This window comes from Vitis vinifera, chromosome 8, assembly GCF_030704535.1.
Source record: "Vitis vinifera cultivar Pinot Noir 40024 chromosome 8, ASM3070453v1".
Classification (NCBI taxonomy): Eukaryota; Viridiplantae; Streptophyta; class Magnoliopsida; order Vitales; family Vitaceae; genus Vitis; species Vitis vinifera.
In genome coordinates, this window is record NC_081812.1 from 5,348,289 (window position 1) to 5,362,055 (window position 13,767).

Sequence of the window (13,767 nt, forward strand, 5' to 3'; positions counted from 1 at the left end):
CTCCATAATTTTTGGAAAAAGCATGTCTTTGAAAAACCCGAGTCTAAGTCCGGGGATCAGGTTACTTATTGGGAAGGTACCTCTAGGAGGTAGCACCCCTCTAAGCCCTATGAATGTCTCTACTAACTAAGTTAAGGGGAATGTGGCAATTAATTGATTAACTAAAGGTACCTAGGTTGACTAAGGTGATCATAAAAAAATGGCATGTCTAATAAGAAAATCTGATTATAAGATAGAGTCGAAGTGCGTACCTGAATGGCTTCTCAAGCGCCATCATAAAACATAAAAGTTAGTGTAGAAATATATCGCACAACATATGTTTTATCCAAGATAATAAAACAAGCATCAAATATGCATCAAGGCAATCAAGCATGTCATCAAGCAAGGGCATGATACACAAAGATATGGATATTCATGGAATTTCGAAAGTGGGGAGATGGAGAGCGTACCTTGATAGCAAGCTAAACGCCTTTATGGAAAACAAGGTTAGCTAAATAATAGATTCAAAATAATCTCATATATACCACAAAGAGAAAGCACAATATCAAACAAAAAGTGTTGAAGAAAACATCATAGATGTCGGGCCCCCCACCAAAGCCTTGAACTCTTCTTCTGTATTGTTGGTATTGTTCTCAGCAGCAAAGTTGAAACGCTTTGTGCCAGAATCAACTGAATCTCCATTGTAGAATAAATTTATGTGCTGCACAGAAAGAAACCTTTCTTTAGCATTAGAAGCACCTTGGTTTGTAATAGCCTTTGCTTTTGTGGAGCTGTAACACGGACAGGGCTTCTTCAAAGAGCTCAAAGAACTAGGAGCTTTGCTCATAAGAGGTGAACCAAATGCCCTCATTCTTTGTGCACTCTTTGTCTTTCCTTTTGATTCAAGCCAGGCACGCAATTTCGCCTCCATGTCAACTTTAACATTTGGAGTATCTTGTTTTTGAGCTGATGGAACAGAGTTAGATATGTGGCGCGACCGTGCAGCCAAGCTGACCGTATGAACAGATTCTTGGTACTCTCCTGGATTCAGACAAGCAACCATCAATGCACGGCTGGTTCCTCCAAGGGAATCTTGCAGTATCCGGGTCAGTTTGTTTTCTCTGTATGGTACTTGGGGCTTGTTATTGTTAAGGGCATAAATCACATTTGATAAGACAAATAAGGACTGGTTGATCTTAGCACTCTCTTGGAGACGTATCCCTTCATTGTAGGTTCTTCTGTTATCTTCATTACCTGCTAAATCGATGAGGTTCAACTTCCAAGTAACAACAGCACCGGAGCCATCATCACAAGGAGTGGAAACAGATATCACAAGGACTCCATGGCTTCTGCTAGAGACATCATTAAGCCCTGTGTGTGCAACTTTTCTGCGCTGAATTCCACGAGAGAAGACCTCATAAAATTCAGACATGGAACTTATTGGGACACGAGGTAAGCCCTTTAGATGAATCTGCCCATCTTTGTCATCCAATATTGCAATTTCCTTTGCTTTGACTTCCAACAGATCATAACATCTGTCCATATAGACCTCATAATATGACAGTGCTGGTTGTGCTCCAACACATAGTTAGAACTGCTGACATGGTAAGTGGCATTAAACCTGGAAGTTCATCAGTGCCTTGCATGGTGTAGGTTTTCCCACTGCCAGTTGCCCCATAAGCGAAGACAGTGGCATTGCAGCCATGAAAGATACCTGGAATCAAAGGGCTTACCTCTCTATAAAAAAAAATCAGACTCACATTGTTGTCATGTGGGCCAAGAAACGAGTCCAACTTGTAGCACTCTCTGCCACTGGTTTCTTGATCATTAAGATGAACAACAACTTCTTCGCCAGATTCACAGTCTTGATCAAGGATCGAGGTGCACGAAGTCGGGTTGCCGTTTTTGGCAGCGGCGATTTCATGGGGAAGAAAGGGGCGCACCCTCACGATGACCCTGACCTTGGAAATGGAGGTAAAAACACAGGACTCAGAATCATCCCTTGTCGTGTCTGAGAACTTTCTGACTGTAGCCACAGAAGCAGACTCAAACTCTCTTCTCTGAATTTATTTCTGATTCTCGAATTCTCTGAAGTTACTAAGAACTTGGCTTTCTTTGCTATCTAAGGACCAATCACAACTAACCTGGGAGAATACCCAATAGGTGTGCAAACTATCGTGCAGCAAGGGATGGGTGACAGAGAAATAGAAGAAGATGCGAAAAGAAACAAAGAAACAAAACAAAACAGAGGAAAGGTAGGCATAGAGTAAGTCATCAAGCAAAGCCACATTCCATTGCTTTGTTAGTGGGCTAAAAAAAAAGAACAGGTGAGGATATCAGAGGAAAAGAGAACGGTTCTTGAATATCAATATCAATGATAATCCCATGCATCAACCATTAACAATAGAGATTAAAAAGACTAAAAATCAAAAACCAAAACAGAGCATGCTCACGCTTAAATATATTCGAAGAGAAAAATCAGTCCTAATTCTCCACAACAATCAATAAGATGACATCGGGACTTGCAAAATAATATTTAGGATCAAATAGAGATGAGAGAATGCGAATTTCACGTGACCATACCTGGAAGAGCCAATCTTTGAGGAGAATTGCTCAGCTTCAAACGAGAAGGATGCGTGCTATCAGTCCCTCTCTCTGTACTTCCCTTCAAGACGATCTCCAAAAATCTTCAAAAATCTACTCCTATCTCCCCTCTTCTTCTTCTCATGCGTGTCTTTTCCCTTAAGAAAAATCCCTTTTTTGCTATCTCTCTTCTTCTCACTCTCAGACTCCAATGCGTGCTGCCAGTCCCCCGCTCTCTCTTCTTTTCCTTTTCTCCTCTATATATATCACCCCTCAAGACCTAAATTTCTTTCCGAAAAGGAAAAATCTCCTATTTCCTTTCTTCTTCTCTTCCTTTTTTAAATCTTCCAATCAAAAGCAATCTTCTCAATTTCAAATTCCCCTCCAAAACCTTCCAAGGAGAGTCCCACCTTCCTTAAACTCCAATGGTAAGTTTCCTTGCAAAAACATGAAATTCTTGAAGTTAAATCATTGAATGAATAAATAAGCAAGTAAATAAATTAGGAAACGGTAAAAATAAATAAATAAATAAATAAAAATAAATAATAAATAAGTTAAGGAAAATAATATAAAGAGGAGAATAACTAATAAAAAGTGAATGATAATCATAAAACTAAAACTAAAATAAAATTAAATAAAATAAAAATAAACCAATAAATAAAAGCCGAGCCTAAAAGCCATGTAACCATGCAAGTCATACAAGTCACGCTAAAAATGTCCAAATAGGCCAAGTGTATCTAAAGGCTATCCTAAAAAAACAAGAAAAGCCTAAATCTAAATCAAAACTGCCAAGGGTCACAATAAGGGATCAAATAATCCCTCAACCAAAGTCTCCGAGGTGACTCAGAAAAAGATAAGTGGTATGAGTAGCCATGGGCCACCAAGGAACTATTTTGAAGCACTAAAAATGAACTTGAAGACATGTGCTAAAGGGACAAAATTGAGGGTCTATAATGTCATCAAAGTATATGAGCTCGAGTGGAGACCATTGAGACTTATAAGCTAGTCTAGGCTCCCTCAAAATCCAATAATAAAATTGATTCAATATCTCACTATAAAGAGTCACCTACTGTTGAGATTGAGCCCTTAAAAGTAAGACATGATGTAACAAAGTTAGACTTAACTATCCGCTTGTTATCCCTTTGGTGTGCTTACATTGATTTGAGCAATCAATACATGTCTCTTACATTGTACATGACTTGGATACTTTAGGAGTTGCACAAAAGATAAAAATCATTGGTTCCTTGTAAGTAGATAAGTTGTCCACGGTTAGTTCATGAATTTGGGCAATCCAATAAAAACTATAATACTCAACCTCTTAATTGGAGAGATGACTTGTCTTGGCCTTCGGGATGGGTTTCCCATGGTGAGTGCACTTGTATATGTTATGTACATTGGATAAGACTTACGATGAACCATGATGCAAGGCTATCAATTGTCATGATTCACCAAGATATTATACTGCATGGACTCTCAACCTTGAGAAGATATTAAGCATGTGCCAAAATCAACAGAACTTTTTGACCTATGGGGAATACCTTAAAGTGGTCATATATCCCTATGGATTGGGTGATTGTTGATGGAGGTAGGTGGAAATAAGTATTCTCAATAGAGGCACCATGATATCTCATTGGATTGAGACAGTGTGTCCTCTTTGTGATCCAAAGGACATGTGATCATGAAGTTTGTGGCCAAAGTAATTCTTTTAGTGGAATTTGACATATGCTCCTTGAAGTTAGGGTATGTCATAATCACATAATAAGTGGGATCTATAACTCAAGGATTTGAGAAGTAATCTTGATAGGTGATATAAATACCTTGTTAAATTACGAACACCAGTTCATTGGGAGTCTGCATGTAATGGATAGTAGATCACGAACTTCAGCACTTGGTGTCTTGTTATAATTTACATAAGGTACTAGAATGCAGTTGACTCTTTGTAGTGGGATGTTTAGTCAATTTCAGAATTTGATTTTGAATGATCCAATAATCTTATAGGTTCCAGTAGTCCCCACTCTGAGCTAATATTCCTTGATGACACGGTTTATAAGTGTTGGATGGGTTTTTAGTTCACTTTTGTGCATAAGGACGTTTTGGTAATTACACAATGTTGCATAGGGATAAGTGAGTGGCATCTTTGGGCTAGGTTAATTGATTAATTAGGGCCTTGTATGATTAATTAATCAATTAGCAAGCTTTTGGGCTAGATTAAGTGACCTAAGCCTATAGTAGACTTAAGTCACTTAAGCCCAATAGGAAGCTTATAAATACCCCTTTAAGGGTTAGGGTTTCAATGCCTTGTCATTCTCCCCTTCAGTCTAAAGAGAGAACCCTAGCCTCCACCATCTTAGTGCCTAGACACAAGAAAGAGTTATTGTGTGGAAGATAATAGTGTTTACGAGATCTATTATCACTTTGAAGTTATCTACATCGATTGAAATTGATCTAAGAACATCCGAATCAAAAGCATGTGGTTTTATTCTCTAGATATAAGTTTTTTATGGTATCCATATTGTTTTTGAATACCTGTTTATCCGTTGCGATAGATTTAAAGAGCCTATGATAGATTTGCATACACCCTACATGATCCAAGGTATGGGAACAAAGTAAACCAGGGTTCCTAACAACTAGTATCAAAGACCTAAAGTAGGTTCTAGTATGTCAAACCTGTTCTAGGGTGTGCTAAATATGTTTTAGGTTGTTAACTCTATTTTGTAGAGTTGTTTTTTTCATCCCATGGTCTTAAGGAATAAATGAATGAGATGTTTTTATTAATTTAATTAAATATATCAATATATTTGGATTGATTGATTATAATTGTGATATAATCTTTTATTATTTTTCTTTAGATTGGGTTGTACACCCTATAAGGGGTATATGATTTTTATTTGGTTGTAAAATAATTTCTTTTCAATAAATGGGTCATAAGCTCCTTTATAAGAGAATAGGAATTTTTATTATTGCAAAAATTTTTGTTTTAATATCCATCTATGGAGACCTAAGAGAAAAGAAAGAATCTTGAAGGCTCTTTTTTATATTCTATGGTGATTAAAGAAGAAAGAAGGATTCTTGAAAGTTCTTGTTTTGAGATCCATGGATACACAGTTATGGCAAATTAAACTCAAAACTAGGACTATCTCCCAGCAGTTTCCTCAGGCAAGCCACATATGGTTTTGAAACTTAGGAAGTCGGGAATCCAACGCTTCAAATGGATTGTAATTCAAAGTTTAAACGATGGAAATATGACCAATCGAAGCAATACTGCATAAGGAGCATGATGTTACGAGATTGCATACGTGTTCAATTCCTTTTGGTTATTTGGGCTGAATTTTTTGCCTCTCCTTTTAGGCTCATTTTGGTAGCAGTTAGGCCTTTTTGGTTTTTTATTTTCACTAACCCTATTTTTGGTTGTAGGACTATTTTTGGTAATATAGATTTTATCCAAATTTTAAATACCAAATATGCAATAGGATCCTTAAAGGCCATGGGAAAATTTTCTATTTAATTATTCCCTTGTTTTTATTGTATGCTTTTGATTAATTGCATGTGCCCTAAAGATATTTTGGTAGTCTTAATTGTAAATAAATTTTCATACTTTTTCAAAATTGGAAAACTTATTTAAATTAGAATGTGCATGGTTAGAAAATTTTATTTTAAAGAAAAGATAAGTTGGAAAATGGATTAACAGCTTTCTTACTTTTTAAAAATTAATTCTTAGAGATTTTAATTTTATTTAAAATTTTCTCAAATATTTGAGATCTCTAATAATAAAATCTTTATTCTAAGGAAAAACTCTTATTTTTCCAAATCTTTATAAAATAAAAATTTTCCTATTTTGCATAGGATTCCGATTTTAAAAAAAAAAGTTTAATTTTGAAAATTCATGATAGATAATTTATAATTAAGAATGGTTACCAAAATAAGTATTAGAACCCAAAGAAAAGTTTTTTGGTATTCTTAGTAAATTTTCATGGGAAAATATTTTCCAATATTATTTATTTAAACTAGTTGTTGTTAAGAAGATTGTTATTTCTTTAGAAATATCTGTTTATTAAAGTTTAAGAGGTTTTCCTATTATTTCTCATTGAAAGAAGGAAAACTATACCTATTGTTGGACCTTTGGGCTCTCCTCCCCAAAGAGAAAGAGAAAATCGTTCTATTTGGATAGTTCAATGATATGGAATAAGAAAAAAATTCTTTTAGCACAGGAGTCCTAGTTTAAAAAATAAATAATGGATTTGGAAAATCTAATGATACAGAATTTATGATAAAAATGGTTACCAAAATAACTTTGAAAAGTTTAAGTAATTTAATGGAGATAAAATATTTTGAAAATATTTTCCAAAATGGATTGTTTAATTCCTTTTTGGAAATAAACATTTTTGAAAATTTTTCATAGAGAATATTTTATTCATTAAGGAATTACTAAAAGGTTCTAATTTCGGTAATATTTAATGGAATAAATTATTATAAAATTGCCATGACAATATTTATTAAGTTGGAAAATTGCAAGGAATAAGGAAAGTAAATCTTATGAGGATTTTTGAATATGAAAAGCAAAAGTTCATTTCTTGGATAAGCTATTCTCAAGATTATTCAAATTCTCATAAATTGGTAATTTCCTTATTACACAACAGTTTTCAATTTGGAAAATAAATATTTTTGGAAATTTTCATTAGAGATGATTTATCATTAAAAGATTATTACCAAAAGGCTTAGTAATTTGATGGAAATAAATTTCTTTGAAACCTTTCCTAGATAAAATATTTATTAATTGGAATTGTGTACAGGAGGAAACTTTTATGAAAATGGATTTTAAAATTTTGAGAATGGTTCTTTTATCAAAATTATTTTTGAAAATTACTCTCATGGAAATTTTAAAATTTTCATGTTGGTATTCTCCTATTGCACTAGGTTTCCAATTAGGAAATAAATATTTTTGGAAATTTTCAAAGTAGATAATTTATTCATTAGGGACATTACTAATGGTTTTAGAATGCTCTTATTCACCTTAGAAGATTAAGTAGGAGAGGGCCTTAGGCAAGCCCACAACCTCCATAGTTGAGCCCATCTTGATTTGGGTTCATCACTACCCCCATGGTGGATTAGCCCTAAGAATAAGGAGATATGGACTCTCCACATGGACGAGACTAGATATATCTGTAGTGGGAGTGACCACCACCACGGTGGGGTTCTTTACTTGGTGACATTGATAATTCAAGGATAATGGTTATACACTTGACATTAGATATGAAGTGTTAAAATCGCCCCATGTGGTCCCACTTGCATTGGGCCAAATAAAAGGTATGTTGATCTTGCCTTTAGATGTCTTTATGGTTAAGGAAATGAGATCAATCTAAGAGGGTCTCTAACTAGTAATAAGGTCACGACCTGCCCCACATAGATTTGATTCTTATGATACTAAGATACTTTGCAAAATGACATGTAGTTTAAGAGAACTACATTTTTGCTAAATTAATTACCAATTGCCATGAATACTCAACTATGTCATATGCTTGGTTATATTCTTTGTTGCATATATCATGTTGGTTTTATTATCACCCTCTTTCTGACAATAGGCTAAGCCCAACTAATCAATTGGATTAATTTTATTATGGATATAGTAACTAATAACATAGAAGTTAGTTTAGGAAGAGCTAGCTATTCCTTATGAACTAACCTAACAAAAGGAAAGAGTAGTATGTCAAGGTGGTATTGGACAGACTAGAAAACCAAGTGTCTAATAATTGGATCTTTGGATAATGTGCTATAATAGCAATACATGTCTATTACTAAAGCCTTTGATATTCTCTTTCTATTTTGCAATGGTTATTTGGTGATAAGAGTAGGTCAACTTTGACAAGCTACTCTTAGAACTGTTATGAACACCAATATTCATATGATCTTAGAGACCTTTCCATTTTCATTCAGGATGGCTAAGGGGATTCTCAAAGATTATAGGGTATTCGTATGGAAGTTAAATGTTCTTCAGGTTCTTCTCTCAAGAATAAGAAGTACAATACCAAATAAGGAAAGTTTAAAATAAGGAACAAGAGAGCAAGCTCAAGGGAAAGTGATTCCTTTTTTATATTTTAGAACACTAGAAAAGAAATACCCAATTTACCTAAAGGAAAAAAGGAAAGTATACATTATTTTCTCATTGTTGAATATTTAGTGGTGGATTTCACCATTTATGGTGGATAGATTCTAGGTCCACTGTTTGTAAGTCCTTATAGCACATTCAACAAGTAAGAAGGTTAAATGATGGGATTATACTTTCCTTAACTGCAAATGCAAGGTTAGTGGGATGTAATATCCTCTTTCTTTATATGTATTCCATTATTACTTTGCCAAGTGATAAGAACAATCAGATCTTAGAATTAGACCTAGCCCTAGTTAAACATTTGGTTTCTAAACCTAGGTCATATTAATCTAAATAGGATGCAAAGATTGGTAAATTCTAGACCATTTGATTCTAGAAGATCTTTCAGTCTACGAATCCTATATAGATGGTAAAATGACCAAGAGCACTAGAGCCAAGAAATGTTTAGAGTTAGTGCATACTAACATGTATGAAACTTTTAATGTCCATGCATGGGGAGAGTATGGATATTTCATCACTTTTAGTGATGATTACTCCGGGTTTGGATATGTACATAGGAAATCTGATGCCTTGGATACATTCATTGTATTTAAGGCGGAATTGGATAACCTATTAGGTGTACATACCAAGTCACTTTGATTATATCAAGGTGACATGTCTAGTAAGTTTGATTCTTTCCGTTGGGGCACAAAATTATTTCCCAGTTATGTGCACTAAAGTCTCTATTGCAAAATAGAAAAGTGGAAAGAATATATCAAACTTGGATGGACATAGTAAGATCATGGATAGGTTTCTCATCTTTTCTCATATTCTTTTGGGGATATGTCTTATAATCTGTGTAATACCTTTTTTTCTTATGAGGTATATTAGTTTATAAGATATCTAAGAGGATTTTTGGGTTATTACCTTTATAGTCAAGATCATCAAAAGATATTTGTTGACACAAATATCAATTTTTTTATAAAGACTATATAATAAGGAATATGGTAAAGAGTGATCTACATTGGATAATATATTAAAAGATAGTCTCACATTGCATAAGGTACTATAGATCCAAAGGGTTAAAGACAACCATTCCTATGATTTCTATTACACCAGTGCCTCATCATGGTAGAAGGTCTATATCCCACAAATTATGATGAAGCGATGAGCAGTGGTTGTGCTCACTTAAGGTAAGGAGCTATGAAGTAGTTATAATTTTTGTATTTTAACATAGTTTGGGTTCCTATAGAAGCACTTAAAGGGATAAAACCCAAAAATGTAAGTTAGTCTACAAGAGGAACACAGGAGTAGATGGAAAGCTTGATTTTTATGTGGCTAAGACTATAGCTAAAGGTTATAGTTTGAAACTTTATTTCAACTATGAAAAACCTTTTCAACAATGGTCATACTCAAATCCATAAAATTAATACTATCTATTGCAGCGTGTCTCATTTTTTAGATATAACAACCAAACATTTTCATAGCACGAGGCCTTGTGTGTACAAGAAGGCACAGAGAAACGTGGTGATGCTATAAGATTATGCAGGTATATTACATTCTACTCATTGGATATGATGTAGGGATATTGTCATCAGTCAAGATTTGGTAGTCTACTCAGTTCTAGATGAAAATCTAGAGGAGGACGCAATATATTCTTGCGGTTAAGGTCCTTTAGGACTCCAAGAATAGGAAATTTGCGCCATATCACCTACATAGATGAGCTTTTTGTCAAATACATTATGCAAAACTCTAAGAAGGGTTTGTTACTCTTTGAATTTGGAGTTGTCTTTCTTAGTATCAATATCCTTGGACATCTGTGGAAAGAGATCACATTAAGGCGGTATCCAATCCCTCTGCAATGGACAACCTTAATTATGTGAGGTTATGTGCTAGACTAGATATTTGCTTTGTTGTAGGAATAATGAGTGGATATTAGTCTTTTTCCTTATTAGAGCTTTGGACGGATGTCAAACATATACTATAATATCTTTGGAGAATGAGATATTATATGTTTATGAGTCTTTGCGATGAATTGGTACTCTTTTCATATTATGAAATTGAACTTTCAGTCTAATAAGCACTTTCGCAAGTCTACCTCTAGGTATATGTACACTCTAAGTGGTTTTTGTTATTTTTATAGTAATAAAGGAAGCCTTTTGGTTTATAGGTTGTTCCCTTGGCTATATCATCTAAGATATTGTTATGTGATAATAGTAGGATGGTGGCATAATCTAAAGAATTGAAGTACTACTAGAAAATGAAACACATAAAGAGAAAGTGTTACTTTATTGTGAGATAGTATGATAGGTGATGAGACCATGGAGCATAATTTTTTCTATGATGCCCAAACTACTTTTGGGGCTAGTGGGACCTTGTTGGGATTTAACCCCTAAAAGTAAGACATGATGTAATAAAGTTAGATTTAATTATCCCTTTGTTATCCCTTTGGTGTATTGACATTCATTTAAGCATTCAACTCATGTCTCTTACATTGTACATGACTTGGGTGCATTAAGAGTTGCATAGAAGATACAAGTCATGGGTTCCTTATAAGTAGATAAGTTTTCATAGTTGGTTTATGGATTTAGGCAATCTAGTAGAGACTATAATACGTCACCTCCTAATTAGAGGGATGACTCGTCTTGGACTTTGGGATGGGTTTCCCATGGTGAGTGCACTAGTGTATGCGATGCACACTGGATAAGACTTATAATGAATCATGACACAAGGTTATCAATTATCATTATTCACCAAGCTACTATATTGCATGGACTCTCAACTTTGAGAGAATATTGAGTTTATGCCAAAATCAATAGGAGACTTTTGTTAGGATTAAGTCCCAAAAAACAAGGCATGATATAACAAAGTTAGACTTAACAATCTTCTTGTTATCCCTTTGGTATATTGACATTGATTTGGGTATTCAACCCATGTTTTTTTACATTGTAAATGACTTGGGTGCATTAGGAGTTGTAAAAAAGATACAAGTCATGGGTTCTTTGTAAATAGATAAGTTTTCCACAATTGGTTCCTGGATTTGGGAAATCCAATAAATATTGTAGTGCACCGCCTCTTTATTGGAGGGATTGCTTGTCTTGACCGTCAAGATGAGTTTCCCATGGTGAGTGTACTAGTGTATGTGATGCACACTAGACAGGATCTATGGTGAATAATCCTACAAGGCTATCAATTGTGATGATTCACCAAGCTATTATACTACATGAACTCTCAACCTTGAGAGGATATTGAGTTTGTTCCAAAATCAACAGGAGACTTTGACCTATGGGTAAGACCCTAAAATGGTCAAATATCCTTAAGGATTGGGTCATTGTTGATGAAGGTTGGTGGCAATAGGTATTCTTAATAGAGGCACCATGATATCTTATGAGATTGAGACAGTATGTCCCCTTTGGTGATCCAAAGGAGATGTGATCATGAAGTTTGTGGCAAAAGTAATTCTTTTAATGGAATTTGACATATGCTTCTTGGAGTTAAGGTATGTTAGTTAATCATATAATAAGTGGGATCTATAACTCAAGGATTTGAGAAGTAATCTTGATAGGTGATATCACTACCTTATTAGATTACGGACACTGGTTCATTAGGAGTCTACATGTAATGGATAGTAGGTCACGGATTTCGACACTTGGTGTCTTGTTGTAATTTACATAAGGTACTAGAATGCAATTGACTCTCTGTAGTGGGATGTTAAGTCAATTTCAAATTTTGATTTTGAAGGAGCCAATACTCCTATGGATCCCAATGGTCCCCACTCTGAGCTCATATTCCTTGATGACACAGTTTATGAGGGTTGAATGGGTTTTTAGTTCACATTTGTGCATAAGGACGTTTTGGTAATTACACAAGGTTGCATAGGGATAAGTGAGTAGCATCTTTGGACTAGGTTAATTGATTAATTAGGGTCTTGTATGGTTAGTTAATTAGCAACCTTTTGGGTTAGATTAAGTAACCCAAGTCCATGGTGGACTTAAGTCAATTAAGCCCAATAGGTAGCCTATAAATACCCCTTTAGGGGTTAGGGTTCCTATGTTTGGCCATTCTCCCTTTCAGTCTAGAGAAAGAACACTAGCCTCCATCCTTGAGATCTCCACCATCTCAGTGCTTAGACACAAGGAAGAGTCATCGGGCAGAAGATCATGGTGTTTACAAGATCTATTGCAACTTTGGAGTTTTCTATATCAACTTGAATATATTCGAGAACATTTGAATTGAAGGTATGTTTTTTTATTCTCTGGATTTATGTTTTCTATGGTATTCCTACTGTATTTGAATACTTGTTTATCTATTGCGATAGATTTAAAGAGTCTTAAGGTAGATTTTCATGCACTCTACGCGATCTAGGGCATAGGAACGAAGCAATATGGGGTTCCCTACAACTTTTACCTATGAATAAGACCCTAAAGTGGTCCATATATCCCCATACATTGGGTCACTGTTGATAGAGGCTAGTGGAAATAGGTATTCTCAATAGAGTAATCATGATATCTCATGGGATTGAGACAGTGTGTCCCCTTTGGTGATCCAAAGGACATGTGATCATGAAATCTGTGGCCATAGTAATTCCTTTAGTGGAATTTAACATATGTTCCTTAGAGTTGAAGTATGTCAGTTGATGACATAATAAGTGGAATTTGTAACTCAAGGATTTGAGAGGTAATCTTGATAGGTGATATCACTACCTTGTTAGATTACAAACATCAGTTCCTAGAATAGGAAAATTACGTCAGGTCACCTACATAGATGAGCTTTTGGTTAATATCCTTGGATATCTATGGAGAGAGATCGTATTAAGGCGATGTCTAATCCCTCTACAATGGATAACCTTAATTACATGATGTTGTGTGCTAGACTAGATATTTGCTTTGTTGTAGAAATAATGAGTGGATATTAGTCATTTTCCTTATTAAAGCTTTGGATGGATGTCAAACATATACTTTAATATCTTTGGAGAATGGGAGATTATATGTTTGTGAGTCTTTGCGATGAGTTAGTACTCTTTTCGTATCATGAAATTGAACTTTCAATCTGATGAGGACTCTCATAGGTCTACCTCTATATATGTGTACACTCTAAGAGGTTTTTGTTTCTTTTATAGTAAC

At 34.7% G+C, this 13,767-nt stretch overlaps 1 pseudogene; it reads right to left on the reverse strand.

Annotated features, from left to right (window-relative positions):
• Positions 1-544: 544 nt before the first annotated feature.
• Positions 545-2,045, reverse strand: LOC100263401 (kinesin-like protein KIN-10B; annotated as a pseudogene).
• Between the last annotated feature and the right edge of the window lie 11,722 nt (positions 2,046-13,767).